At 47.1% G+C, this 24,461-nt stretch overlaps 1 long non-coding RNA gene and 1 pseudogene across 1 annotated transcript; one reads left to right on the top strand and one right to left on the bottom strand.

The window, feature by feature from the left end:
- Window positions 1-1,183: 1,183 nt before the first annotated feature.
- Window positions 1,184-2,457, bottom strand: LOC149358038 (uncharacterized). Its single transcript, XR_016289938.1, has 2 exons — window positions 1,944-2,457; window positions 1,184-1,330 (listed from the first exon to the last, which is right to left on the bottom strand). It is a non-coding gene; the product is annotated as an uncharacterized LOC149358038 (long non-coding RNA).
- A 15,963-nt stretch (window positions 2,458-18,420) lies between these two features.
- On the top strand, window positions 18,421-24,461 carry LOC149358037 (calsyntenin-1-like; annotated as a pseudogene).

Raw genomic sequence — 24,461 nt, 5'->3', positions numbered from 1 at the left:
TTCCTGTCAGAGCGCACTGCGACAGTGGGATTGGGAGACTTGCGAAGCGACACCTTTACCACCCCACGTAAGGGCACGCCGCAAGGATCCGTAATCTCACCAGTGCTTTTCAACATTGCAATGATCGGACTGGCCAGAAGACTCAGCAAGATCGATGGCATCCAGCACGCGATGTACGCCGACGACATTACGGTCTGGGTGAATCGAGGCTCGCTAGGACAAAAGGAAGAGAGACTGCAAGAAACAGCAACGTGTGTAGAAGAGTACGTGAGGGAAAGGGGCCTAGCCTGCTCCACAGAAAAGTCGGAACTTCTTAGGGTAGGGTCCAACCCTACCAAGGAGGAACTGACAGTAAAGTTAGAAGGCCAAAATATACCAGAAAGGGATATGATACGCATCCTGGGCATGTGGATCCAAGGAAGCAGGAGATGTACCTACACAATTAGCCTACTCAAGAAGTCAACAGAACAAATAAGCCGCATGATAACGAGGGTATCACAGAACAGAAGCGGGATGAAAGAAAGCGACACGATCAAGCTCGTCAGAAGCCTGATAGTCAGCAGAGTCACGTACTCGTCGCCATACCACCGCATGACCAAGAAAGACAAAGAACAGACGGAGGCGCTGCTAAGAATGGCGTACAAGACGGCACTCCACCTGCCAAGAAACACATCAAATGAAAAGCTGCTACAAATGGGCCTAAAGAACACATTCGAAGAACTAACGGAAGCCCAGCTAAGTGCCCAAATAGCCAGGCTCCAGCAGACAGCCACCGGCCGCAAGCTCCTAAACAGATTAGGGCACAATGTAGAAGGGATCGCAGATAGAACAGCTAGCATTCCAGACGAGGTCCGCCAGACACTGGACATCAGCCCTCTGCCGAGAAACATGGATCCCAACCTCCATGCCGCTAGAAGGCAGGCCAGGGCAGACTATCCCAAGCAACCACCGATATCCTTCGGACGGCCGACAGAGGTCTGTTTCGGATGTTCTGTACGTCCGCTGAACATCCGCAAACAGCCGGTAGACGTCCGTCGGCCGTCCGAAAGGTGGCCAAAGGTATACGGTTCGCCCGACGACGGACGTCCAGTTGAGTACGTCCACTGGCGGATCTTTCTCGAATATTCGCATATATGGTGCATGCGTGCTTTATTCACTCCGCGCAATGCAATAAAACCAAAAACAATTTGATGCATAGCACGCATATTTTATTGTGGTTGATGATACATCAGCAGAGCAATGGGTTATATTCGGAAAATTTCTTAAATGTGACTCTTCAAATGTGGCAAGCTTGGGACACACATCCGTAATCTTCCCACCCACAGGATTTCTGAAATAAAAAAGAACGCGGCAAACATCAGTCATGTGAAACAAATGGCACAATGCAGCAGCCCAAGTTAAAAACACTGGAACCAATTAATAGAAGTGCTGCAAGTATAACAGACAATGCACTTTAACAAACACCTCAATAAGTATAAGGCAATAACAGTTCTCACTTTTCCACACCACATTTGACAATGTATCTGTTCTTTATGTATTCTCATGGGCCTTAGGGCACTAACCTGCGCAGCACTGTACGCGACTGTGCACAGAAAGCCGCAAAGCTTCCGTTGCGAACCACTGCGAACTACACGTGCTTCCTATGGTCTGCCTTTCGCGCGTTGTCACTCTTTATACAGGCACAGTGAAACTAGCAATGCCTTAAAAATTACCAAGATGCGAAAATACTCCGTCCCGCAACTTTGAAGAGGAGTGGGAATTAGCCGCGCGAGTTGAAGGCTCCCGCAGCTGTGTGATGTAGGCTCCCGAAAGTGTGAGAACAGTACACACTTATGGAAGCCATCTCCTCGCGCTTACTGCTCCCACTGTCCTGTGAACGAATGTTATATGAGCATGCTGCATTGTCCTAGAAGCAAGTTCCAAAAAGTGTACTGGATACATACCTTCGTAGGCAATCACATGTGCACTAAGCCTTCTTTAAACCAAGGTCGACGCAGTACGGGATTCCGGTGTTCCAGAAGACCTTCAGGCGCTCCTCGTATCTTTCGAATTGCTTAAGTTACATACTACTTTCGTCCACAGACCGAACAAAGCCACACATTATAATAAAAGAGCTATAAAGCTCTGCACGACAACACTACGCGACAAATCAACAACAGCGCTACGGAGCCGTACTGATGGATTGGATTGGACTGACCGCGAACTGACATCTATGATGATATGGTGATAGCAGAATGCACGGGATTTTGATTCTTACGAATGGTTTCAATGGCAAGTTTAGCTGTCTCACAACTGCACTAATTTGGAGAAGTTTTACAAATATAAAACTAGTCATTGAGTTCTTGCAAAATTCTGCAACACCTCCTTCTCCTCTTAGATAAATTTAGCTCGTTGGCGGCTCTTGCACTGCAGGTAGGAGTGGAATCGCACCAATTTACAAACATCTTCGCGTCAAACTCTCCAACTGATGCAAATAAAACAGTATACATACACGAAAGACGTCCATTCTCATGGCCTGGGAAAATACTCGGCCTTACATCCTTCGGACGTACACCTCGTCTCTCATGCGGATATACAAAAGTGGACACTGTCCGTACGTCCGGCGGATGTACGAATACGGATATCCGAAATCGGATTGTGTTCGTACGTCCGATGGACGTCCGATCTCGGCAAAGGACGTTCGGATCTAGCTCGTACGTCCGACGGATATCTGCGGTTGCTTGGGATGTGAAGCGGAACCTAGCCAAAATGGAAAACACAGTATACACAGACGCGGCCCTCTATCCATGGGACCACAGGACCAGAAAGTTCCGAGTCGCGGCAGCAGTGGTAGATTACATGGGGGAACCAATTAGCAGCGCGACATTAAGAAACTGTACGGTAACGGAGGGGGAGGAAGCTGCCGTAGCTCTAGCGGCGGCCGAAGGTTACCGTAGGAACAAGTCTTTGATAATCCTAACAGACTCCAAAGCAGCATGCAGGAACTACATACAGGGCAAAATAAGCAAGGAAGCGCTGAGCATCCTCCTCGAAGCAAAGCTTCCAAATAAGACCTTAAGACACAGGATTTTCTGGATACCGGCACACACCGGGATAGAGGGTAACTCGAGGGTAGACAGCCTAGTTCGCGAGATCACGAGCCGAGCAGGGCAGTCAGAAACCCTGGAGGACCCTATGACGGTGAAACCAACGTATGCAGAAATATTAAACTACTACAGAGGGCGGAGATTCAAATACCCACCACCCCACACATCATTAACACAGCACGAGGCGGTCTGCTGGCGGAGACTGCAAGCAGGGACTTTCCACAATTTATACATACTACATAAGATGTTGCCTACACAATACAGGGACACATGTCCGTGGTGCGGAGCAACCCCCACTCTATATCACATCACATGGGAATGCGAACGTAACAGAGCATTTCACAAGCTAAATGACCCGAATGCGGAACAATGGGAGGGCCTGCTGACCAGCAGCGAGCTCACGGCCCAAAGGGCACTGGTGCAGCACGCCTGCGAAGCAGCAAGACTCAGCGGTGCCCTGGAATAGGGGCGCCGACCTTGTGAAGAGGCCGAAGACATGACGACATCGGCCCACCGCTAAAACCTGATTTTTGGAGCAATAAATGTTTTTCACTCACTCTCCTACGACTAGGCTCGCAGCGCACAAAGTGCACGACTGCAAAATGGCTACAGGCTCTCTTCTGCATAGATGGGAAGCAACATTGATTTTACATTCTGAAGCTACTGAACGTTCAAGAGATGACACAAAACAAAGCATTTATTTTGTACATTTTTTTATCTACATAATCCAGCACTGGGAAATCGAGTACAGAAATTCTTAACATTCAGATCTGCAAGTTATGTGTAAATGGCACATAATGTGCCACACCACTATGCAAGATGTGAAATGCATTGCAGTGCAGGTGCAGTGCATAACTTTTGTGGACGCCTTCGTCCCCTGCGTTCGCTTTCCCTGAACGCACTAGTTCCCTGTGGTTAGCTCCCCCGCAAAGCACTCCTCTCGGTTCGGTTACTTTTAACTAACAGGGGAGGGCGCTCGCGTCGCAGCGACACCAGCGCCACAGATGGCGTTTTGCTGCGCGCGCGCGGGGGATAGCCGGCTCTCTTCTCCTTGGAACCGGGATCGCAAGCGGACGTTATTTCGTTGCTAGCTGGCGTTATTGTTGTTGCAGCAATAAATACCTTGTTTGTGTCAGCCAGTGTGTCGTTCCTTTGTTCCCGCAGAGCAAGGCCTGCCGTGGTCGGTGTGCGCTCGGTAGCGTACGCGACCACGGGGTGGGGTCCGCGCGGTTTTGAACTGTGTCAGCCGCGGTTAAACGGGGAGAACGGATTTATCTCCCCAATTTCAACCCCCACAAACTAAGCATGGTTAATTTTGTTTGTGAGCAAAGTTCTTATGCATCCATCAAAGCTGCAGTAAGTGGATGCCTCTCACTGCTGGAATAGCTGCTATGTCACTTGCCCATCCAGGATCTTGACAGGCATTAATAGAGGTTTTCAGCCATGAAATCTCAGTGCATGCTTGTTGGGGCATAATTCGTACATGCAGAAAGACTACACAGTACTGAAAATTCAACACATTTCTATTGCAGTTGCATTTTTGCATTACAGCTGAACTAAAATTAACTAACTTGAGAGAGTTGTTAAGCATGCTAGCTTCTGCAGTAATTCTTCCATAAAGCATAGCAAATATTCAACAAAAGCATTCTGGGTTTTTAGCGCAAAAGACATGACAGAAAAGAAACGAGGTAGACAGGACAAGCGCTTACTAACAACTCAGGTGTTTATTGACGGAAAATTTGCTTAAGAGAGTTCACCAGTGGCAGTGTCCATAGGAAATACATGGGAACTTTCAGAAGCTATACCATGTCTAAACATGGCTCGATTTTCATGAGGTTTGTGGCAGCGTTTTTGTCTTTAGTGAATAGAGGAAATGTTGCGGACAGATTTTATTGTTTAAGTTTCTTTTTTTTACCAATTAGACGCAAAGTTCCAGAAAAATGGTGCTTTTAGATATGTCGAACTTTCATGTCATCTTGGGAAAAAACTAAGCCAAATATCAAAATTTCGTCCGCAACATTTCCTCCCTTTTTCTTTCTTGATTGTTAGGCCGCAATTTTTATCCATATCGAACCTAGTGTTTGTATTTTACAGGCTCTGAAAGTTGTGTATGTATTTTCTGCGGGGATTTGAATTTCGCGCTAAAATTTTACTAGTGCGACGTGGCTCCACCTGGCAACAAATTATTTGGTCGCTACTACACTCTACCACCAACTTCTTGCTTGTCTGTGTTCGTGCGCACACTTTTTTTTAGAACCTGGACGAACTTGATTTCTTTCTTCCCTTTTTTTCTTGCTTGGGCTGTATTTCGAAAGGATTCTGCTTTTCTTTTTCTCTCGAGCTTGTGGTGCGAAAAGGAAGCGGGATGCAAGGCCACACCCAAAAGCACCTCACCCCCCACCCACCCCTCCCACAGCACACACAGTAAGGCATTGTTCGCACCAAAGCCCAAGTGAGTCGAGTTATGGGGTCAAAAACCGGTTACTTTGTTCACGTAAACGCGCCGAGTCGAGTCAAGAGATCGGGGTTGACTCAACTCCACCCTGCTCCGATGTGCTTGTAAACGCTGCCGGGCCGAAAAAACGGAGGGGAGAGGATAAATGCAAACTTGGTTTTTCACTTGCGCTGTCGCACCTCTGAAGCAGCGGTGGTGTGCCTCAATCTTGGCAGTGTTGTAGGCGTTACCGAAAAAAAGTAACTAAATACGTTACTCGTTACACTAAAAAAAAGAACGCGTTACCGCCCTACGTTACCCACAAAAAAAAGGTAACGCGTTACCGTTACCGAAAAAAAGTGGCACGTTACTTTGCCGTTACTCCATGGCAATAAATTTTATTGAGTGCGTCTTCGCTGTAAGAACTCAAGATAACAATTTTATAAAGTTCACACTTCATTTAATTCCAACTTCACAAAGGAAACAGCTGAACTCAACAAATTTACAGTAATTTTGGTGTGCTTCTGCTTACGAAATTACACCGAAATTGTGTAGCAATAAAGAAATGCTTACATGTCATAGTTCCGGAAAAAATCTATTAGCGCACATAAACATTTTTTTTACTTGAACCTGCATAATTATCGCAAAAATGCGAGTGTTTACGTCAAGGTGTTCAAGGTCAGCTTCGCTCGCTTAGGAACTCAATAACCTAAAACGTAGCCGCAGTTGCAGATAGAAACAGCAGGTTGACTGCAATCCCCTTTTCTGTGCTGTACCATTGTACTCTTTCGATGGCTCTCTTGGGGCCATCTTGAAGTAAACTGGCGACATTCATGAGTTTGCTCAGAAGAGGGAATCCGAGTGTGTCTCGTGGGAACGAGATCTTTTGGCTGGAAAACAAGCTTACGCAGAAACTGACTTACAGATTTCTACAAATGGTTCATTGGTGGCTCGGCATGCGTCCACTCTTTAGAGAGTTGTGGATGTGAGTGGTTTGGGGGTGAAGACAAGTGTGTGACTGCGTGTTCGTGCTTTTTTATTTTAGTTGAGTGCGTCATCAAGGGCAGGTGTGCGAGCCGTAACAATGCACCGGTACATTTTATCTATTTGCAACATCATTTTCGGCGTTTTTTTGAAAAAGGGGCGGAGGGGGACAATTGAAATAAAAAAGTAACTAGTAACGTGACACCTCACGTTACCGAAAAATGTTAACGTAAGTACGTGACCCGTTACAGTTCCGAAATGGTAACTAGTACGTTACTAAGTTACCGAAAAAAGTAACGCGTTACCGGTAACGCCGTTACTTGTAACGCGCGCGTTGCCGACAACACTGAATCTTGGATGCTACCACTGCTCGCTCGCAATGCGGTGCTCGACGCTTGGTGTCACTGCTTATGAACCGGTCTCGACTAGCTAAAATCGAGTTCATGTAGATACGCATCGGTCGAGTTGGGTTGACTTCCCTCAGCCCGACCCCCGACTCAACCTGGCGTTACTGGTTCATGTAAACAGAGCTAAGCAAGCACTCGCTTATGCAATGGCAAAGTTAGCATTCAGTCACCATGCATAGCTACAGGACGCTCTCGGTGCTTTTGCAAACCACACTTCTCGTCCTTTTAAGTTTCATCCAATTTTGATTTGCTTGGTGACTTGTTGGTGCTGAGAAGCGGAAGATGGGTGTTCGGCGCTGGGAAACCTCATACGAGACTAGGCAAAGTAAGCTACAGGCTGTCACTACAACCGAGGACATGCTTCTGTAGCTATGTAAGGAAGGCTACGCGGGAATGGGAAGAAAACCAGTCATAAGGCCTTGTGCTAGGAGCTCCTTTCTTTCCTTTTATTTAGAGACTGACTACATAGGTGTTCAACACAATGGAACCTTTTCGGGGTAATGTCCTGGGGATGCACCAAGCCTCTCTTCCGCCATTTTAACTGACCCCACCTGTCTGCTCGGGCGAAACCAGTAACCCCACCCTACCATTGTAAAAGAATTTTCACAGAAAAGACTCAAGGAAGCTTAGGAAACCCAGACCGGAAATGCTAAATTGGTGGGTTACTGGGAAATGGTCCATTGTATGACCCCCCACATCCTTCTGTGCTCAATGGCTTGAGATGGGTTAACTTTTTTGTGCTTCGGTCCCCGGAACCTTGGCCACATACCTACAGAAAGTTGTGGGTCTACTTTTTGTACGCGGAAGAACGAATATTTTCGTGTCGCGGTCAAGGGTCGCTGTGTAGTTTACACACATGGAGGGGCAATAGAATTTCCCTCCTTTTTGGGGTACTCAGGTGCTGCCATCTATCGACAGAAAAAGTTCAAATCTGAGTTTCTTATCAAACAAGAAGAGGGAAAGAAGAGACTTCGCATACATACATATCAGACCAGCACAGATCCCATCATCGCATGAGTGAATGCATGCTTTGAGCTCTAATTCTGCGCAAGATAACTGATTTCTTTTTTTGAGAGCAAAATTGAAGGATTGCTGATTGTGTCGTGTCTTTTGCGCAAAAAACCCAGAATTCTTAGGCACCAACTAGCCTGCAAAAACATACTCTCAACAAAAGCAGTTAAGCTTACATGAACATGAACAGACTGTGCCGCTTGCTAAGGTTTTAAAACATTGGTAGGTACGCAGACTTTTGAGATTGGGAGCGACACGTGGGAATGAGGGACACCATAGTAGAGGGCTCCGGATTAATTGAGACTACGAAGGGTCCTTACGTGCGCTGACATTACACAGCACAAGGGCGCCTTTCACGCTTCGCCTCCATCGAAACGCGTCTGCGCGTCCAGTATTGGGTCCTCCGACTCAGTAGCCAAGCGTCTTAGCCACTAGGCCACTGCGGCGTGTATAGAAAGAGTACTGAAAGTCCTTCAAGGATTTGTACGGTTCAAGCAGTTCAAGCTCTTTGCCGTCGCAGCCACAGCGCACTAGTACGTAATAGGCTGCAGTTGTTGGTAGTCTATATATTCAGCTCCTGGAAGCGCAGAACCTGAGAAATATGTATCCTAATATATATTACAGAACAATGTAACGGCCACATGATAAGAGTAGCAAGAGGCGACCTTTTAAGCGAGTGAATGAAGCATCGATGCATGCTGTAGCCTTTGCACTTACAACGCTTTTCGCCCTTAATTCAAATATGGAACATCGAGCGTGGACATAATACGTGTAGAGCATAGTGACCTTTTTTATGACTTCATTAACGCTTATAAATATATTAAGAGCCGAATTTTAGCTTGACAATTCCGCATTGCAAGCATTTAAGCTTGGCAAATCCGCATTTCAAGCAGAGCGCCGTGCACGCACATCTTGCCGAACGACCCAGAAATCGGAGTACCCAGCATGCCCTGCGACTCATTCAGATTGGACACCACCTATCACTGAACGACTCGGAAGTCGGAAGTACCCAGCATGCCTTGCAAGCAATGTCAAGCTGTGTTCCATTCTTCCATTCCTTTAATTTTTCTTGCCCAGTTATCAAGGCTTGTTCTCGAATTTTCATCACCTTCACCATGCAAATGCTTGAAGAAGCATGTCTTGCTTGTTCTGTGCTCCAGGCACTATCTGGAGCCCCTGGATTGGGAGGCAAGCAATAACCACATTTTCAAAGTGACGGCTTTCGACTGTAGCATGAAACAGAGCCATTCGGTCAATGTCATCGTCACGGTCAACTGGGTCTGCAAGGTTGCATGGAAAGGTAAATTCAGCTTTAGATATTAAGAGTGCGTGTATCCTTCTTTAGCTTTCTTCACATTAACTTACCACATGCGTTGCACGTGCTCAAAGCTGAATGGAAAGGTAAACTCAGCTATAGATATTAAGAGTGCATGTATACTTCTTTAGCTTTCTTATCGTTAACTTAAACATGTGCGGCACGGGCTGCAGTGTCTGCGGAATAATGTAGATGGGGTGTACTGCACACCACAACAACCAGCGCAGGTCTCATGTGGAGATATATTTTAGAGCAGACCGTACCAAAGCTGCTAACATGTATGGGTTAAGCCAGAAATTACTGATTACCATCCACCTGAGTACAGGTTTATGGCTACAAAGTGAAACCATGCACACGCTTAAATGCATGCATGCATACAGACACACATTTTGGAATGTCACTGTGGCAAAATTTGCCGCTGACCTGCTGAAGTAGGTGTACATCCTTAAAAAAAGTTAGCCAAATGTTTTGGTGCATATGTGTTAATATCCCATCAGCCGCAACAATTGACATGTGGAAACATTTTTTTTTCTGTCTTCTGATTGTCTTCTGAAGTACCACATGCTGCCATCGCACGCTAACTGACTTCGGTTGGCTGAAAGCTTTTGTGAAAAGGCATCTTCACAGTCTTAATTTACCTTTCTTTGTGCTCTTGTTTATCGGTGCCTGTAGACTAGGAAGAGTGATGATGTTAAAGCTATAATGGTCGTAGTGCCTTCTGCACTAGCTGCAACACAGATGCATGTTTTGTGCTTGCAGTATGGAGGAGCATGTGGAGTACACACCAGGCTCCGGTCGCTGGGCCCTGTTCCCGGATGTCCTGCTGGAGCTGTGTGAAGGGGCCTGTGAACCTGAACAGCTGTCGGCTTGTCTGACTTTGGCCACCCCCCACGTGGGCAAGGGTTGTGACTGGAACACTGGAAAGGAAGCTCTACGGTAGCACGCCTGTCGCAAGTTGCACACTTTTCATCATTTGTCAGTGAACATTAACCTCCGTGTCATGGTTCCTGCATGAAATATCATGGCTTGGTTGCTTTCATAATGGTGCAATTGAAGTTTATAGTTCCTTCTTATGTTTTGAACAAATTTGTTGGCTCTTCGGGATTTTTTCACTGCATGGTTACATTTCATCTTAACATCTTCAGGCTGTTGTGTTTCTACCCCCCCCCCCCCCCTTGTGCATTCCTGTCATGGTCGTCTTCACTTGGGCCATTTCCAAAGGCCGTGCTTGGTTATGCTACAGCAGTGCGTTCTCCGAGTATGCGCTCCCATACAATGCTTGCAAAGAACAGAGGCGCCCGACACGATGGATGACTATAGGAGTCTAGACGACTCCTTTTTTCAAGTGCGGCGTCACTGCCCACCGTTTTCTCGGCTTAAGCGGGTTTCCTCAAGCCGTACCCAATGACATGGCAATGAACCTTGCACCCAAGAATGCACCACCACCAGGGAGACACCACGACGCCTGCTGCCACGCGCCATGACGAGGGGGCTGGCAATCTTCCACGCCACTGCCTTTGCGGACGGCGCTCTGCCCGTATTCGCCTTCGGGCGCCCCCTTCGACCAAGACCTGAGACCCATGGCTGGCTTCCTGAAGGGTCATCCACTGCGCGTCCAACTGTGGGTGAGGAGGTGATCTGAGGAAAGGACACCTTCGGGAGTGACTCAGCTGAGGAAGACGCTGGAGAGAGGAGCTCCGTTAATGAGTGCCCGTTTTCGACGAAATGGATCCAAAGGCGGTGCCCAAGACGGAGTCCCAATGATTGGACGAAAAGGGCGGGAAGTCAACTGGAGAGGCTATAAAAAGCGCTCGACACGTTCTTTGAGCAGCGATTCCCTCAGTGATTCCCTGAGCGATTCCTTCAGCGATTTCCTGAGACTGTTCTCAGCTTTTACCTTCTCTGTAAATAATGTTGTAAATATGTTTGTCACGTATCTTGTAAATATGTTAATACAGTTTTTCCCTTGCTTCCCTTCTACTCCCCGTCTCCGGCCCACGTTCCTTCCCTCATCGGCACAGCGGCGGTGTTCCTGGACCCGATGCCTCGTCAAACACGTAACTAGCCCAGCAAACATACCAACTGGTTGGCAGCGGCGGGATCGTCCACGCTTGGTCCTGGCTTCAACAGTGGTGAGCGCTTGACTTCCTTTAAAGGGATACTGAACCAAACTTTTGGAGCAGCTCTTTTGCATGTAAACAAGAGCTTGACTGCTAAAATTGATAAATATGACAAGCATTTTAGCGAAAAAGGCGGATAACACGCTTTTTTTCGCAATTTATTGCCGTATCGTTGCACCTGGTGGCCGCCTGTGGAAGCTGCGACTAGACGTCATAACACCCGCGCTCCCACCGTTCACGCAGAAGCACGACTGCCATCGCTACTCGCGGCTTTTCCATGTCTGTCGTCTGCTCACGGAGTACACAGATATGTCAAAATATTAATCGATGCTGTCTGCATACCATAACCGTATGCACGCTTACGTCCGCTAAATGCAGCTACTTTTTCCGGACCTTGTGCCATTTCTAGCATTCTCGCTTTTAAAACAGAAGCGCGACGATGTTCAGACTAGTGGCGCCATCTGGTGGTTAAGAGGGGAAGCATTGTTGTCAACAAACCGACACCCCTCTTAGCCTAAAGGGGGCAGAATCGTCACTTTAAATAAAAAATAAAGCAAATTTATTACTTGTAAGTTTTCTTACTGCAACAGGAGATGAAGCGAAAGACTGGCGGCCTATTTATGGGCAGTGAACGCGCTGAAGAAGCCAGTAACAACGACGCAACCAGTCCGAAGCGAGGTTTCATGCATCGAAGGGCGCCACCATATTTGTCGCCGCGGGAGGGTGCCATGACGTCACGCTTTCCACCTCGCGCCGACCGGGAGGACTTGGCGCGCGCTCAGGAAACATCGAAAATAAAACCATCCGTTGAAAAATATGCAGAGTGACGACTAGATTTCGGTGTAATCACATTCCGAGAATCTGTATTCAGCCTTTTTTGTTCAATTTTCAGATTTTGCTTCAGTATCCCTTTAAGAATCTGCCAGGCTGATAACTCTGGAAATTTTATCAGTACCTGTAGATTGTTTTTCTGCATGTGCTCGCTTAAGCATTTGACGTAGCAGCTTGTTTTGAAAGTCCTCGTTCGGGAGTTGCCGTGGATTTGAGCAAACTGAAGAAGCGAGAGTTGATTTCGTTGTGTGAAGAATTGGGTATTGAGGTCAGGAAAAGTCACAGAAAGCCGCAGCTGATTGAGCCTATTGAGGATTGTGGTGCTGAGGATGACGAAATTTCGGAGACGTGGGAGATGATTGTAGAACGAAAAGCGGAGCAGGAAACGCGAAGGCTTCGTCAGGAGGAGGAGATAGAATGGCAGGAGCAGTGTCTTAAGAGATGCGCTGAGCTCGAGGAACTACGGGAACGAGAGCAGCAGGAAAGATGAAGGCTCCGTGAGGAGAACAAGAGAGAACTGCTTCAGTAGCAGGAAGGACGAAGGCTCCGCGAGGAGCAAGAAAGAGAATGGCAGGAGCAGTATCGTAAGAGACGCGCTGAGCTCGAGGAACTATACGTGAATGAGAGCTGGAGGAGCTCATACGTACGACTCAGTTTCTCAGACGGCGAAGGGCCCGAGATCGGTTGAGGACTTTTCGAAGAGGCGAGAGCTTCAGAACTTTCCTCGCGAGTTTTGAACAGGAAGGTTTGGTTTGGTTTTGTGGGGTTTAACGTCCCAAAGCGACTAAGGCTATGAGAGAAGCCGTAGTGAAGGGCTCCGGAAATTTCGACCACCTGGGGTTCTTTAACGTGCACTGACATCCCACAGTACACGGGCCTCAAGAATTTCTCCTCCAAAGAAATTCTAGCCGCCGCGGCCGGGATCGAACCCGCGTCTTTTGGGTCAGCAGCCGAGCACCATAGCCACTGAGCCACCGCGGCGGCTGGACAGGAAGGGGAGCTAGATCAGAGCGAATGGTCAATGATGTTGCTGGCTATCCTCCCTTGTGATGTCAGCGCCTGTAGATGATATGCGAAATTGCTTGGTGGTCTGGCAACACCGCCCACAACTTCCGGTTTCCATCTTGGTTTGGTCGAGCTCGTCGAGCTGGTGTATCGTTTGCTATGCGTACTTTCTTCTTGCGAGTGGAATTTCAACAGGCAAGCTTCAGCTGCTGCGTTGTTTTCACAGCTGATCTTTGACCAAATGTAGGTGCTTTCAATAAGTGCCAGCTTACTCCTACCGCATCCTCAGCTTCGCTTGAAGTCTAGCTCTGATGATCGCAAAAGTCGGCACTCGAAAGTGGTTTGGAAAGTCGAACCATGACCATGTGCTGTTGTCGTTTTAATCCTCGCATTAAAGCACCAGTTCAAGCATCGCGCATTATCATGGCTATTTTATTCCCAGGTGGACGCGAATTCATCTGGTGGGGTAGCGAGCGGTTATTTTGCGCTGAGTGCGCACGTATGTTGACAAACTTCTATGGCAATGCGAAATTTCTTTCGTGCCGACGCCAGAAGCTTCGTGCATTGCAGTATAATCACACAAGACCCTCGACCAGCTGCGTAGTTTGATTCCTTTACTGTAATATGCAATGCACTTCCACGGTTTTCAACGTCACCGTTTCAGAGCCCGGCTTCGTTTGATTTCCGCCACAATTCGTTGAAACCACGTACTGCTTAAGACGCAGTCAGTCAGTCGACATTAACAAGAAGAAAGTAGGCATGCACATATAATTCAAAATATTGTAAGCAAAGACGCAGCTTTTTTTTCAGATAAGCACTGAGCCATTGCGGCGGCTTGATTAGAGAAAGATGCTACAGCTGTAGGTGCATGCACGGACTCAATACGCTGGTCAAGCTGTGTGTGCAGGGGCGAAATTAGCATGTTCGGTTGCTTCCGAAACTTAATTAGCTTACTCCCAATCTTGGACAAATGGCTTTGCTGCGGCGCAAGCTGTTGGAGCTTGCCGCAACGATAATAAAATCTGATGGCCTGAAGCATTTTCAGGACACTGTTGCACATACTTTCTAGCTTAGAAATGCGTCCCTCCTTCATAATAAAGTAGCTATATTATTCGCATCTTTTTTTTAAGATTTTCGTCGCCGCAGATATCAAATGTATAGGAATCCTCAAGAAATAAAGCATTCGCACCTCAGTTTTTATACGTAGGCTGTATTGCTTCACAAAGACGCCTTAACACGCATAACATATGCGGGAGCAATCGCACGACATTATAAGAAAACAATGCGTGGGATCTTGAAACAACCGTATGGTCCAAAGAGTTTGCTTGCCCTTCTAAAACTAAATGAACATGGGAAAAACTTAACTGAACACGTAGCAAACTGAGCAGTAATCAGCATATGGTTCTTCGAGTCAACTTATTTTGCCACGGCACAAGCAATTGGCCCGCTCAAAAAAATTACCTTCTCTATTACGTTGTTCGAGTATTCATGCCCGACCGGAGAGTTGATAAATGCACGAAATCGGCTTCTAATTTTGATCAGAGACAACAAAGGCTGTGGTCCCTATCTTAATTTAAATGCAAATCACCTCAAAAGCTTTGTCAAAAATCAGCGCAGAAAGCGAAAGCTGCGCACTGATCCGCGTGCTGACACATGATACCTCGCATGGCGTTTTGTGTTACTAAAACGTTGGGACGGAGTACAAAAAGTAGAAAAGCGAAAAGCTGGAACGCACCTAGTTCTCGCTCGCATCGTAGTGTTCACAGTGGACAGGGTAGCGCAACGCTGCATCGGCATTTTACTTTTCAAACGAAGCACAGCCGTTTTAACCCAACGCTGGGCAGCGGTTTCGTTTTCTGTACCGAACCAACATGGAGGACTTAGTTCTCGGAGCGCCGAGAGATGGCACTGCGCAATTCGCATATCGTCTATTAGTGCGACTGTCCGATGAGGATGCCCACAACTACGACAAAGTGAAAAGTGCCCTTTTCCGATACTTCGGAATTCGTGTAGAGACCGAGTCTAAAGGCTGAAGTGATGGCAGCAAGCAGCGCTCCCATCAGTGCGTCAGCGACCAGGCAGTGAGCCCCGCTTGGTCAGCTACGCACAAGATAGTTGCTCAGAACAGCAGTGACAGGGCAGGGTCATTCCCAGAAAGAGCTGCCAGCTCAGCAGAAACAGCGGCAGAATCTGTTGATTTAAAGGCAGAAGTTCCGCGCCAGGAAGGCTGCAGTGAGGTTTTATGTCAACGAAATGACGAAACCAGAGAAGGTCCTTCGATGGTGCAGCTGGCGAACAGTGGCAGTCAGGAAGTTGAGGTAATAATCTGCGGCACAAAGCGTCGTTGTCAGTCACTTGACAGCGACTGTGGCGCTCGAAGCCTGAGCGCAGCGTTAGCTGAAAAGCGCGATGTCGCAGAGATTGCCCTTGCAACCCAGAAAGGTGTAGGCGCAGTGCCGAAATGTAGTCCTCCAGAAAGCAGTTGCGCACTGAAAGCGACAGCTGAAAGTTCTGCTGTAAGCAAGGAATGCGCCTCAGCGCTGCCTCGAAACAAAGATCAGTTCAACGATGAGGGAACGACAGCCACTTGCGACCGAACACCCAAAAACAAGTTATGCTCCAATGAAACTAGCGTGTCTTTGCCCATTCCCTGCGTCGCGATCGAGAGCCCGTTCAGGGTGCGTCTGACTGAGGCAGCCGTCTCTCAAAACCTGCCTAAGCAGCATCCCTCCATTTTCTCAAATCGCTCGGATATGCTGCCCAAAGAAAAAGGCCTTAGTTTTGAAGATAACGCTGCGCAGGTCCTCACCATTCCGAAGGCTCCAGAATTCGCAGCGCCAGCAGAGCACGTAGTTGAAGAGGGCAAACATGACCCAGTAAGCCTGATAAATTCTCACGGTGGTGAGCTAGAGCAGGCACTTTTACAAACTGATGATGAGGCGAACACCGGCGACTTAACCTATGACGGTTCAGCGATTGCTAGTGACGCGTCAGGCAAATCAACAGCGAAGGTCTCCACAGAGCGGCAGCGTACAGAGGTGGCCAAATGGGAAGTGTTAAGGAAGGGGAAAGTGCGGCTCAAGTTGACTGCTACGCTGAAAACTGAACAACAGTGTAACCGCCGCAGTTTGGCACCTCAGCGCTCAAGAGTTCGCACGCCTCGCATGAAAGGAACACAAGCTAAGAGGACGCAATGCGCGAACCCAATCCGAGAAAGGGGGATACGCTGGCACGGCATTCGCACTCGTTCGTTCCCTTCTCGCATTCTGCTTTGTGAGCGTCGGCCAAACTTCAGAACTGCGAGACTTGGACGAGGAACAGTTAAGGGTCCCAAGCTGAAGTTCCTAGTCTTGTGTCATGTCTCATCTGCTAGAGCAGCTATCGGACATTGGCAGCGCAGGGGGCAGCTGAAGAATAGGAACCAGTAAATTCCTTGAGTCGCAATGCTGTTTGTGGACGGATTCGAGAAATAACCCCGTCTTGAGTTAATGCTTGTTTCTTTTGTTCATTTAACTCTCCTGTACAAAAATGAGAGCAAAATTTTGGAGCTTGGCATTGTGGGAACATTCAGTTTACATGCGTTGCAGAAACGTACGGGATAATGGCAGCGCTGATGGCCTCAGCCGAAGCTTTCCCGTGTAATGCCCTTCCCTGACTCCCCAGACGTTAATCCGCTAGGCAAATTTGTATTTTCTTTTTTTTTGTTCAGCGTGAATCATTTCTTTTTTTGTCTTTTGGTATATGTGTTCCGCAGCTCCACCTTCCCTTTATGCTCTCACGGGAGGTGGCTTTCTGTGACATAAACCGTGCTACGGCACCCCTCAAAAATTTAGGAAATTTTTCCCTTTTGACTAAACATGCTCTCTGTATTCTTGTTTGCTCAAACTTCTAAACTTTTGGAGGAGGACGTAAATCTCACGCGACAGCTCATTTACTCGAAAGGGTCTTTGTTGACCGAAAACAGCTTGGCAGGTCTTAAAGTCGGTTTGGCGCTTTCTGCTTGTTGGGCTTTGGACTTTGCTGGTTGAGACCGTTAGAGCTGTCAACGAAGCAGGAAGAACCATGGGGCCCAGCTGTGACCACAAGCAGAATGGACACCACTCCAGGTCTCTGCGGGGAGCAGCGTCGGCTGCAACCACTGTGAGACCTCTTCAGGCGGTGGACGAGCTGTTGTGTTTCTACCCCCCCCCCCCCTTGTGCATTCCTGTCATGGTCGTCTTCACTTGGGCCATTTACAAAGGCTGTGCTTGGTTATGCTACAGCAGTGCGTTCTCCGAGTACGCACTCCCATACAATGCTTGCAAAGAACAGTGCCACCCGACATGATGGACGGAGACTTTGAGTCTAGACGACTCCTTTCTTCAAGTGCGGCGTCACTGCCACGCCGTTTTCTCGGCTTAAGCGGGTTTCCTCAAGCCGTACCGAATGACATGGCAATGAACCTTGCACCCAAGAATGCACCACCACCAGGAAGGCACCACGACGCCTGCCACCACGCACCGTGACAAGGGGGCTGTCAATCTTCCGCGCAACTGCCTTTGTGGACGGCGCTGCCCGTATTCGCCTTCGGGCACCCCCTTCGACCAAGACCTGAGACCCATGGCCGGCTTCCTGAAGGGTCATCCACTGTGCATCCAACTGTGGGTGAGGAGGTGATCTGAGGAAAGGACACCTTCGGGAGTGACTCAGCCGAGGAAGACGCTGGAGAGGGGAGCTCCGTTAATGAGTGCCCGTTTTCGACGAAATGGATCCAAAGGCGGTGCCCAAGACGGAGTCCCAATGATTGGACAAAAAGGGCGGGAAGTCAACTGGAGAGGCTATAAAAAGCGCTCGACACGTTCTTCAAGCAGCGATTCCCTCAGTGATTCCCTGAGCGATTCCTTCAGCGATTTTCTGAGACTAATTCTCAGCTTTTACCTTCTCTGTAAATAATGTTGTAAATATGTTTGTCACGTATCTTGTAAATATGTTAATACAGTTTTTCTCTTGCTTCCCTTCTACTCCCCGTCTCCAGCCCACGTTCCTTCCCTCATCGGCACAGCAGCGGTGTTCCTGGACCCGATGCCTGGTCAAACGCGCAACTAGCCCGGCAAACATATCAAAGCTACCTAGTGCACCAAGATGTGTACAAATTAATTATTAATGTCCCTCAGTTTCTGCTTTACAAGCTTTCTTCAGACTGTGCCCAGAGGAATAGCACTTAGCATTCTCCTTCTTCACCACATACATGGAAGCCGAGTGGACGCCAGTTCTGCTGACGGACGAAGGTCGCGAGAGTTACCAGGTCTATGAATTGATAGTGCCACAAATGCTGTGGTCATTCCCGAGTCTACTGTGTTGCACAACCTAACCAATGTTTTCACTGTGGGCTTCTGGATATGTCCCCGCGCACCCACAGCCCACAGCGCCAGCCACCTCAAGGAGCATGTCCTGTGCAGCTCTGATGGCCACCGTAAGTGAGCTGTCACATCCACTTAGTCCAAGTTGCTTCCCTGCTTCTCATAAATGCTTATTCATGCTCTTGAATATGCACATTTTTGGAAAAAAAAAAATCAGCTTCAACCATATCTCTTGTTATGAAAACTTTTCTACCTAGCAACATCATTCACAGACACGACATCAGCACGATTGTACGAGATGTGAGCAGAAGGGTGCAAAGTGGACGTGCCTGCCAAAATGAATGTGATATTTCCAAAGATGGTTCTATGAAACTATTAGGGTTGCTACCTTGGTACAACTCTTCTTCGGAATGAAGACAGCTCACGCAACCGAAAACAGCTCTAGCATTTAAGAATTTACCCCTCCTTTTTATGTCCTTTCCGCTGTGCTATCTTCCCTTGAATAAGAGTGACCAATTGGCTTGTGACTCTACTTGTCTAGCAAAATTGTCATTGTGGCATTAACGTGTTGTAGTGACCTCATCAACAAGTTGAAATTAGGTGTTTTGCTAATTGGTATTTTTTTCTTACACTTCATTCACATTCATCAGACATTCAGTAGGGTGTTTACAGTGCATAGTTGGTCAGGCAAAAGGGCGTTCAGCTTTGTATGCTAAGCCCCATATTCCTCCACTTTGCCCAAGTTGTTTTCATACTAAAGCACACACATGAAGGTGTTTCTAGGAATAGAAATAGCACTCAGCTACAATCACAACAGAGGCATTTTATCTGCGGATTCTGTTTTCTTTGTGCCTCATGCATTTGGTGATCACCCTGCCTGATTAGATTACATTAAAACAATATGAAAGAAGAAAATGAGCTCTCCTGATTGAGCTTGCATGTGTGTGGCTAATATTCATGCAGGTATGAGCCGGCATGAAACAGTGCTCTTCATCCACAACTGCAGGCTTATCCTGCTGCTGCACCGAGAGCCCACCCAGGAGCAGGCCAACAAGTTTACACCAGCTGAGTGGCTCTGGAAGTCATCCGAGGTGTGCTGCGACAGGTGGCACCATTATGCATTCTTCGTCAACTTCCCTGAGGTTAGCATCCTTGGCTGCAATCCATGTTACCATTTCTTTGGCTGTGCATTGCATTGTGGGGGTCAAGTGTGCTGATGAGCACACCATGTACCTGGTCATGGAATATAGAAATATGACTATAATTGGGAGTAGATGTTCCAAGTTGATATAGTATCTCCTACTGGGTAGGGCACACAAACAGATCAGTCCAGGGGATGATTATCTGGAAGTTAATTAGTTCAGAGAGGTTTATTGATTCTTAGAACAATAATTGCAATAGTGAACAGCTCTAATTCCAACTGCACTCACTCTAAAGAGCGGTTTAAATACAGCTGGTATGTATAGGATTGATTGGTGCTGAGCTAGTACTGAGTAAAGAAGGGCTGATCATTACTCAAAACATTGCATTTAGTATCAAATGACTTGAGTTGGAACTAAACAGTGCCCAATTAGCCCTTAACGAGTTCAGAATGCACATGGTACAGCTTGATCTACTGTAGCTTTGAATGTTATGTGGACATTCCACAGATGTCTGTGGTCAGTTGGGTTTTGTGGACAAGCATTCTTTGGGTATTTCAGTGGGACAGCGCTCATGCCTTTTAATTCCTGAATTCAGGCATTTGCATTTTCCTACACTTCCTTTCTGAATGGCAGTATCACTTTGGTTCTGTGCGATGCATGCGTCACTCTGTGTTGATGGACGGCCCTTTAAGGTGACGGCTAACCCGGAAATTGTAGATTACTGGCCTCTTCACCAGACCAAGAACATGAACACCACATTTTTTGTAGGAGCCTGCTGGCGAGGTATGCTGCCTGTTTTACTTTCAAGGCCTTAGCAGTTTCCAACATTATCTGCTATAAAGTAAAGAACATATCAATACACTACAGATTAGTTTGGTAGAATTTTTTGCTGCTTTGTTCTATGTCAGTAAACTAGGAGCAGTCATACTACTGCTGGACTTTTGCTAACACACCATTTGTGTATGCATTAAGGTAGCGTTGCATCTTTCATTTTGGTCCTCTGCAATCTTAAAACTCGGCATTTACTTTACATCTCTGGCTTAAGAGCTGACTCATTAATTTTTATTATATTGAATTCTTGATAGATCAAGAGGTCTAAATAAGCTTACTTATGGCAAGGAATATGTGTTAATGACATCCTAGTCGTAATTATGAGAAAGAAATGGGCTTGGGCAGAGCATGTAATGCAAAGGCACAATAACTGATGGTACTTAAGGGTAGTGGAGTGGATTCCAAGGGAACGGAAGTGTAGCAGGGGGTGGCAGAAAATTAGGTGGGCAGATGAGATTAAGAAGTTTGCAGGGAAAAGATGGCCACAGCTAGCTGGCACTGGACAAGACTAATTAGAGAGGTATGGGAGAGGCCTTTGTCTTGCAGTGGGCATGTCAGGCTGATGATGATGGCAATGATGTTGTTGTTACCATTCTGACAAAATAGAGCCACATCTAAAGCTTGCTAATCTGGCATGCTTCCTAAAACTGTATATTGAGAAATATTTTCCTCTAGGCCAGAACTAAAATAAGGTTCTGCACACTGACCCTTTTAGTATGTTTACTGGGACCAGAAGTCACTACAGGTCGGTGAGCATTTTCAGATCTTTGGTGCAAAATTGGTGATAAGCAGCACCAGTGCTTTCTAATCCCATGATGTAAAGCCAACTCTGCTGCCTAAATTCAGCTGGTCATGCAGGGCCTAGCCACATGCCTTAGTGTGCCTTTGAAGCGTGCTGTAGGTGCACTGAAGAGGCAGAATACAGCAGCCGCTACGTTGACTTCACACACATGCAGCCAAGGACAACACGATGTCATTCCACTTCCGTAGCTACCTGATGGGCCTGTCTGTGTTGAGGGAGCGTACGGAGTCTCCTGATGTGCTCTCCTGCCTGCATCTCTGCAAGGAGTGGCTTGACATTCCCCCTGCAGATTTGCAGGCTGCAGGAATGGCAAGTGGCAGATATTTACTGCATGTGGTCTCTTTATTGTGCTCAGCTCCATGAATTCTACCCGTAAATAAATAGAGTTGGTTTGCATGGCCTGCGGCAGAGGGTTTGTCTTGTGCTCAGTGGTCTGTCTTCATGGCAGATGTCTTCCTTGTTGTGTATCAGGGACTGAGATCTGGATGTTGTTCAAGAAGGGATTGTCCCGTAGTTTGACTTGCATACATCGAAAGGCCCAGCTGCTTTATTCTAGTGTCATACAAAGAAGGTGCTCATGTAACAGTGAGATTTTTATGAAAGTGTATGCCTTGCTAGGAGCTTGGCCTTTTCTGCTTTCTTGAATAATTAAGATAAGGTGGAACAGGGCTGATTTCACATCCCCAGCACTTACTGTGCCAGGCCTTGCAGACCCAATGTCAGGATCTCGGGTTGCTGTTTGTGCAATGAAACAAGCTCCATTAAAGGCCACTGGCAGCCACACGAACACAGACTGATTGGACACTGGCACTGTTTTGTTTTGGAGGCAGCTATTCACAGTGTTTGCTGCTCAGTGTGGTCAACTGCACAGCGAAATTTGAAGTATTCTGACTCCTGGGATTCCCACTCTTTGTGCATTAAAGAAAGTTCTGCCTGTTGGTTTGAGCTGGTATTTTTTTTGATGCCTTTGGAATGCATCGTTCCTTTGAGGCTTGGAAGAACATACTAGCTGTGAGAGCTGTGAATGGCGCATGCGCGGTACTGTTATGGCATGTAATGTTCTCATTAGCACCAGATAACATTCAGCTGCCAACTGCAAGCAGTTCATGCTTGTGCAGCTGCTATTAGCAACAAGAATAGCAATTCTTGCCTTGTGATTGCATTTTTCTGGCCACTCTTTTCATGGTGTTCTTGCAGGAAGTGACCTCTGATTCTGAGCAGCGAAGTCACAGTGGCAGCTCGGGACCAGGACACCCTCGAAGACCTCGTGTCCCGTGTGGCCTACGTCACTTCCCCACACCTGGTCATCGTACTGTTCATGTGGCCACTACTGTCATGTAAGTATTGTGTCGATATCCAAATCGTATGTCAAATAGGTACGCAGGGGAAGTCTGCAGGTATTCAGGGATAATCCATGGATATCCGGAATCGGTGTCTTCTTGATGTCCAGTATGTGCACGTGAGATGTGGGTTTTCGGGAACACTGGATGTTTTTTCTGAAGCCAAAATTTTGCAGTTGGTGCATGTAGTTCGAAAATATATTGGATCCTTTCGATCAAACTACATAAATACATGTTCAGTGTGCTGTTCTATTTGAGTTCAGCCAGTATGGAGCGCAAACATATTTCAAACGTTTCTCATTGGCTGGCATGCCATATAGAGCTCAAACAACAGAAGGCCTCATGGGCCTGCAAACAGTCCAAAGGTGGCAGTAGATAACTTGCACATTGCAGCTGGTTTTAGCTCACAAGCTGTCCTCTTAGTCCAGGTAAAGTGTTACAGTTAATCAAGTTAATCAGAACTTCTCTTGAACAGCAGCAAGGTCATTGTGGACTAGGACAGCACATCAAAGCTAAATGGAGCCTAGTCATTGCATGTTAAAGGAACATTGTTATTCTGTACTGAAATGAAGGCATTTCGAATTTGATGCACTTATTGAGTGCTGTTAATTTCATTGTTTGATGTTTTCACTATGGATTGAATACTAGCACTGGGACAGAGGAAGATAAACACGTGATATTTCTCTAACTATGGCAGCAGTGCTGTACAGCCACTGCCTTTTCTGTATTTAGCATTCTCTATTCTAGACCACAGAGAAGAGAAAATGGCAAAAAGACTATTTGTCACTTTCACGTACGTCACATGTGAAGTGGCTCATTCCAACACATATTAATGGGGTTATAAAATACATTGAGCCAGCTACGTACACTGTAGTGCCAAATGCCCAAGTAAGGGTGAAGTACCTAACTTTCGATGCAGAAAATGCACACGTGGTCATGTGTTTTTAACATAAATGGCGTTGACGCTGTTCCTGTGACTTCAGCACACACAGCTGTCAAGTGCTGGCAAACACATTCAGCACTTTGTCTTCCTCTGACTGCTGGCCAGCAATGCTATTTCCTGATTAATGCGCTATGTGGTGCTGCCAACTTAGTGACTTTTGAAAGGGGTCTATTCTAGAGCACGTGCTGTATATATCTGCTTGTCTGTTTTGCGGTCAATACTGTAGTGAGGTGCAGTGCCGGAAGGGTGAACTCCGTGACACAAATCGTGCACTTGCATGCACCCCACACACATCTCTTATTGTGTTAATTCCTCTCATGTAATGCTGCACATTTTGTGCATTATGTGGACCACTGGGAATAAGCTTTTCCTTCTGGGTAGCCTTGGTGCGCACCATGGGACTATTGGCATGTTTCTCTGATGTGTTCTGTACTAAGTGCTGAGTCTTCTCATGGCATTGGTTCTTTTTTTTTATCGTCATTCCCCCCCCCTCCCCCCCAGTGCAGCAATGGAAAAGCACAGGAGGTTCCACCTGTGGAGCCATGGGAGGCATGGAGCATCTTGGATGCTGAACTACCAAACATCACCATTAATGGCACACCCACTCTGGCACGCGAGTATGAGCCTTTCAAGCAGGGCATTGAGTTGTTTGCCTCAGTCTTTATCTCGGATGGCCGTGAGCATCTCACCACTACACAGGCCAGTACGTCTTCATCCTCCTCGGAGGTAACAACAATGGAACTCTCTGCATCCTGAAGGCCGCTAAGGTATTCAGTCTTAAAGCAAGCTGCATGACTTATTGCATGCACAAGAAGAGGTCACTTTGCATTGGAACCTTTTAACTGAAAGGAGTCAACATACGAGCTCGTCT

This window comes from Amblyomma mixtum, chromosome 3 (assembly GCF_055824585.1).
Source record: "Amblyomma mixtum isolate Tamu chromosome 3, ASM5582458v1, whole genome shotgun sequence".
In the NCBI taxonomy this organism is placed as follows: Eukaryota; Metazoa; Arthropoda; class Arachnida; order Ixodida; family Ixodidae; genus Amblyomma; species Amblyomma mixtum.
Note: the sequence above shows the minus strand (reverse complement) of the source record. Positions and strands in the feature narration are given on the sequence as shown.